At 48.0% G+C, this 6,672-nt stretch overlaps 1 non-coding gene across 1 annotated transcript; it reads right to left on the minus strand.

Annotated features, from left to right (window-relative positions):
• Nucleotides 1-2,629: 2,629 nt before the first annotated feature.
• Nucleotides 2,630-2,709, minus strand: TRNAY-GUA (transfer RNA tyrosine (anticodon GUA)). The gene has a single exon. It is a non-coding gene; the product is annotated as a tRNA-Tyr (tRNA).
• Between the last annotated feature and the right edge of the window lie 3,963 nt (nucleotides 2,710-6,672).

Raw genomic sequence — 6,672 nt, forward strand, 5'->3', positions numbered from 1 at the left:
TGGTGTAGTAGTCAGCACTTCTAGGCCCCTTCCCGGCTACAGGATGACTCCAGTGCTTTGGGTACTACGGACCCTCTGCCATCCATTGCAGCAGAGCTGTTTCATGAGCGGGGGGGCTAAGCGCTGTTCTTTGAATCAACCGTTGAATGAAATCGAATCTCGATAGATTCATCCATCTTTCTATTCATAGATCTGACTCAAAAAATGGATTGATTAAGTAGCGTGAAGCCCCAAATCCTTGATTTGGCCAGGAAAGACTGCACTGCTTTGTGGCCCAGGAAGCGAAGGGAATGAGCTCGTCTCCCCACTTCTTTTTTTGATATGTGTCCGTTCCGCACTTCGCGCGCGATTGGCGCTTTGTTTGTTCTCCTCTTATTCTTCATTGGACGGTTCGGATGGACTTCGCCGTTCTTTCCCAACTCAAATGGAAAAGGCTGTCTCACATCGAGATGTCGATTCGTTTTCTGCCCCCAATGAGATGGGGAATTAGTAACCCCCTATCTATTTCGTGTTTGGCCCTGAATCTTTCTGAATCGAGGCCCGGCTCGCGTCGTTCCAACAACCGGCAGGGAGCACCTCAGTATACGATCGCGCGCAGTAACTGGGAGTCCTATTCTATTACACCTAAGGCCAACTTCAATTCACCAAACCAAGGTTCATCTCGTGTAGTGATTGTGGACTCGTACAAGGGAGTAGACGTTTGATGTATCAGACTCGACCCTATCTTTCGGAGCATGCATTCCCATCCGTGTCGCAACTGATTCGGTAAGCTACGTGTCCGGTGCACGGAGAACTGCCTTCCGTCTCCCAAACAGACTGACTTACTCGTGGCAACCTTCCGGCCGCCCAACGACCTATAACGCTAGTCACTACTCCCACTGGGGCTAGGAAGTAAGCCCCACAACCCAAAGCGGCGAAAAACAAATAGAATTTGCTACAAAAACCGGCTAACGGGGGTATTCCTGCGTATGAGAACATAGTAATGGAGAAGGTAATAGCCGAAATAGGATTCGTTTTGGCTAGAGCGCCCAAATCCGCTAGATATTTGACACGGGTTTGCCGTAATGCTAAAACTATAGCGAATGCATCTATCGTCATGAATACATAAATAAATATACCAATTAGTAGTGATTGAATTCCTTCTATGGTTCCACATGAGAAACCAGTACGAATATAACCTACATGTCCAATTGAACTATGAGCTAGAGGTCTTTTGACTTTCGTTTGGGCCATGGCGGCCAGTGCTCCTAAGATCATAGAAGCAATGCTGCAGAAAAAGAAGATTTGTTGCAATGTAGCTCCATAGGAACCATAAATAGAAAGACGTGAAATATTAGCAAAAATAGAGATTTTAGGCGCAATAGAAAGGAATGCTGTAACCAGCGTGGGGGAACCCTCATAGATATCAGGTGCCCACATATATAGAGTCAAAAGAGATATGGAGTCCGAAGGGGAGGGGGGTTTTCTTCGGGGCTTGAGAGATGGAATAGATAGGGCCCCACAAGTTGAGAATTCGCCGCTGTGGAATGAACACGAAAGGGAACGAGGAATGATCAATGAAAAAAGTGCTCTCTGAACCGAACGTGAAAGTTGTTTTCCATCAGACGGTTGTTTCCGTAACTCCACTCTCGACTTGGATTATATATCCAAAAAGGTCCGCTCTCGGCTATTCCACACGCAGCCTAGCAGACAAGGCCGTGGTTATCTGAAGTGGATTCTCTCTTTTCTGACGTGGATGCCGAACCTGCTGACCCATTGACTAAGAAGGGGGCGGGCGCAGCAGCTACATGGACCCCTTCCTTTTGTTGCCAGCGCTTTCCCGGGCCAAGCCGGAATTCTTGATGAGTATGAGAAAGGGCAGGCAAAGCCCGAAGACTGCTATCCTACCTAATAGGCCAGCGGGCAGAACGAGGAGAGGGCCCGGCAATCATACCACCGCTTTCGAAAAAGCCTGTTCCCTTCAGATAAGACGCACCGTAGGCCATCCTCGTCTTCGTTTTTTATGAAAAAGAAATCCAATCTCGATCTCTGAAAGCGTTTTCCTTCCCCTCCCTTCGTCGAGCCTTTCCTTTCATTGATCGAAGTGGGTAGCTCCAGTAGACCCATAGATCATGGAACAAATAGGGTGGGTAGGCCCAAACACCACACTACACGTATAGACGCGAACCCCCCTCGTTACCGTACGTGCGACTCTCACCGCATACACCTCGCACAAAAACTCATAAATCCATCCCGATTCCACCTCTATATACTCTCCCTCCAATCCTCGATCAAACTTGCATTCCCCAGGCGCTATGAAATGGGGGTCTTGACTTCGCCTATCGTATGTATTGGCTTGGCTTCGTGCAGAACCAAGGAGGCATTCTGGCGGGCGCGTGTAGGAAGGGAAGGCCGACCACTACATAAAAGACAACGACTACAAGCAAAACCGGAAGCCACTCGCTTCTATTCTGGTTGGGATTGTCTATCGATGGGAATCTATAGATCGTAGTAATTCGCCAACCTCTATAAACTGAAATACGATACAATTTCACTTCACGCCACGGAAAAAAAGAAAGAAAGAGCGAAGCTCCCTGGGCTACGATGACGAATGCCTCTTTTCTCTTCTCTTCAGTCTACAACAAACAAGTGGGAGAGGCAGGATTCGAACCTACGTAGAAAACCAACAGATTTACAGTCTGTCGCTTTTGACCGCTCGGCCACTCTCCCCTTCCCGGGCCGAGGCCCCCCTCAATGAGTTCGAAGAAGGAAGACCGCGCCCTGAATCAATTAATAAGCTTTTTGATTTGATTGAAGGGACTAATTACTATTTATTAGCTTAGCTAGCGTTCCGGGAGAATCCAGTCATTTAGTCAGTTCATAACAATCTCTGTAAAGCAAGGGGCAAAGCTTCTACACTTCCCCCTTCGTCGCTTCTGGCTAAGCTGCGAGTTAATGAGCAAGTGAATGAACAAACAAGCCATGTTCCTAAAAGGAGTGACCCTCTTTCTTCTTCTTTTATTCCCTTCCCCTATCCTTTCAAAGCTCATAGGTTGGGCGCTCCTGCTTGACTAAGAGTTGAGAAAGTCAGGCTCTTCCGCTGAGCGAAGCAGCGAGTCTACCCTTCTCGAGAGCCTACTTAAATAGCTTACGCTTACCAAGCCTAGTCTACAAAAAGAGGGGAGGGCTACAGCAAGCAAGCTTTCCCCCTTTCTTTGTTCTGGGTCGCGCCTCACCGCAGGCACTGAATGAATGAAATGAGTGGAGATCTTCCTTCCCCCTTCTTAATTACCAAGAACTTTTTAGACCATCTCACACCCAAAAACAACTCGGAGCCTAAACTAAAGAGAAGAAAGAGAGTTCAGTCTACTGGCAGAGCTTTAGCCATTGCACTACATCCATCGAGACTACCTAACTAAATCGTCACCCTGTTTTTTCGTTCTTCGAATGACGCTAGTGGATCCTTCTTTCTTCTCCCTAAGAATTGAAGGAACCCAGTTTTTCTATACGAGAGTGAGGAATCAAAACCAACAACTTGCCACTTTTGATGTCCCACGATTCTTCCCGTTTAACCCAGTTTTTCTATACGAGAGTGAGGAATCAAAACCAACAACTTGCCTTTTCTATACGAGAGTGAGGAATCAAAACCAACAACTTGCCTTTTCTATACGAGAGTGAGGAATCAAAACCAACAACTTGCCTTTTCTATACGAGAGTGAGGAATCAAAACCAACAACTTGCCACTTTTGATGTCCCACGATTCTTCCCGTTTAGAAACTCAGGAGAAGGACAGGGGTTGCTAGGTCAGAAAAGCAAGAACTCGTCATTCTCCCCAAGTAGGATTTGAACCCACGACCAGTTGCCACTTTTGATGTCCCACGATTCTTCCCGTTTAGAAACTCAGGAGAAGGACAGGGGTTGCTAGGTCAGAAAAGCAAGAACTCGTCATTCTCCCCAAGTAGGATTTGAACCCACGACCAGTCAGTTAACAGCCAACCGCTCTACCACTGAGCTACTGAGGAACAACAGACTTAAGGAAGTCCACTCTCGTTCTTTGGACCAACTTCTGACCGAACAAAATGAGTCACTCTTTTTCACATACACCGGGAGAAAAGGTTACGATAGCAAGCCCCTCCCCGGCCGGAGAGCCTCCAGGACAAGGGGGCGGCAGTCAACCATCCACTCTCGAGATTCATATGGATCAATCGATGCGTCCTGCCAGTTCGCTAAGTAGACTCACTCTACCGAGTGGCAACAAAGGCTGGAACTATTCCTGCCAAAAACAAGGGACCTACTTCTCATCCTAGGAGTTAGCAGGTATGAAAGAGTCCCCTCTCTCTCTCTCCGAGTTTCGACTACTAAGTAGCACTTCTGCTATTCTATAATAGAATGGATTCTGGTCAAGCTGAAAAAGCCCACTATTATTAGTAAGCTAGCGCGCCCCCCTTATCAAAGTCGACGTTTCTCGCTTGTTAGTCCGACCTTTTTGGATATTTGAAGAAGGCAGGTTTGGAACCCTATCCAAGGGCAAGGTGCTGGTCTCGATCTCGCTTGGTGGTGCCCTTCCCTTCTCGATGATTGATTGTTGACTCAACATGGATTTCGTGCTTGAGTTGTGGGGCCCTCCATCCATCTATCGAGTCAAGTAATTCGCTATCGGCAATTTGTCCGTCCTCATGCCATGCTTCTTCTTTCTCCGAATCGGTTCCTAGTGTCAGTCAATCAAGATTCGCCATCAAGAGAGGGTTAGGTTAAGCCAAGCCAGCCGGTCTCGTCATTCACTGCCCCCGTCCATCGATAACGGGAGTACGCATCAGCACATATCGAACGAAAAAAGCGTGAATCCTGGATTCTCTTCCTCAATCAAAATGTCGAGCAATTTCTCCCTATTAATTCGGTCAAAGTCTCCACGGGACCCTCTACGCGGAGGTGCACCATGTTGATAGGAGCAAAGACCAGATTGTACATGTCCTCGAAGGCTGCATTCATGGCAATCATCACTAGTTTCTCCCTCATTTCTTCTTTTTTCTCTTGAATTAAGGGCTATCCATTGAGTAAAGGGAGGTTTTGCTACAGTGATTCGGCGGTTGGTGTCCTCTTCCTCTTCGAGAGTTGCGGGTCTTTCTGCATGAGTGGTAGCTCACAAACTCCTCGTACACGAGTCCTAGTCGTTGCGCAGCGGTCTGTTTCCCGGCTTCGGCGATGATGATTGGTTTCATCCATCCTCGACCCTAATGAAATGGAGTATTCCAGTCAGTCAAGCGGTTCGGGTTCTCGGCAGGTTCCCGTTCGCCTGCCCGCTCCCTCATAGTCCATTAGTGGGTAGGGTGGTAAACTGATAGATAGGGCGCCCGCCTCCTCTTCAGACTTGTCCTCGACAACTTGGCGGTTGGTTGTTCGGTCTTCGCTTTTGGGGGCAGAAGTGCTTGGTCGCTGGGGTTTCTTCCTTTTCCTCAACCAAAACGAAAAAGGTTGTTTGTGTCAGCCTGGTCTAAGATTTGGTTATGAGCTGGCTAGACAAAGAAAGATGGATTGAAGGTCAGATAGATTGGAGTGAAAGTGGCACAGGACCTTCGATCGACCATGGGGCGTATTCTACCCTTACCGAATTCATTCTATGGAAGGGTTACGTAAAAAGCTCCTCATGTATCTTGCATTTCTTTGGTTTTTGGAAGTTCCAGAATGTTGTCTTTTGATTTCCTTTGTTGGGAAGCCCCCTTTGATTAATGATCGTTCCGTGCAGCTCGCTACTCCCCGAGGCCAGGGACGGGGTCGAACCGTCATTCCAGGATTTGCAGTCCGATACATTTCCATTATGTTACCTAGCCAAACCCCCCAGCTCATGTGCCAAAGTCAAACGGTTGTTCTTCCTTCCTTCCCCGCTCCCTCTTTTTCTAGATATGCGGTGGCGGGTGGAGCACTCTAGATGACCTAAGGCGGGTTACCATAGAAGAGGGGACAACTTCTTTCTCCCTTGCTCCATTTTCCTTTGATGATTGAAAGTAGCAAGCCACTCCACTACTAGTTAGTACAGAGGCCAGATAGATAGAAGGTAGCTCATCCAGCCCAGCGAGCGGATCCATTGTTTATGCGGCAGTGCAATGCAGCTGAAAAAGGTAAGCTCCTTTTTTTGATTTATTAGTAAGGGTATAGGTTGGGGAAAACTCCAAAACTAGGGTTCCAAAAAGCTGACCTTAGAAAGGATATCCGTTTTCGAAAAGGGCACCCCTACCTACGAGACCCCTAAACTACAAGCTAGCGCGCAACGGCTTTTCCACCGTTGTTGCTTGCAGCTTGCAGGCTCGAAAATCTCTCTTTTCTTCTCCATGTCTCCATTTGATTCGCTTCTTCTTTCGCGCAAGCGCTTGGTTTGCTTGCCCCTTGTTGTCTTGCATTTTGTGATTCGGATCTTCAGTCTGCCTTTTGCGTCTCGCCGCGATCCGACGTGGATTTCCGATTGAAATGTTAGCTCCAGGGTTTGGGCGGCCCATCTGGTGGGGGCAGCTATCACTGCTGGAAGCCCCTGCGTTCGGCTGCTCCCCGTTCGCGTATCTCACACTCCCCGGATTTTGGCTTTCATCTTTCATTTGCCTTTCCGGCATTTTTCTTTCGAGATATAGGTCGGCTTCGTGCATCTCGATGTTTGACGGGGGTGCTCCTGAGGTATGCCCTTCCGGTGGGTTGTTCTCTTCT

This window comes from Cucurbita pepo, chromosome 10 (assembly GCF_057944985.1).
Source record: "Cucurbita pepo subsp. pepo isolate OVF chromosome 10, ASM5794498v1, whole genome shotgun sequence".
NCBI classification, from domain to species: Eukaryota; Viridiplantae; Streptophyta; class Magnoliopsida; order Cucurbitales; family Cucurbitaceae; genus Cucurbita; species Cucurbita pepo.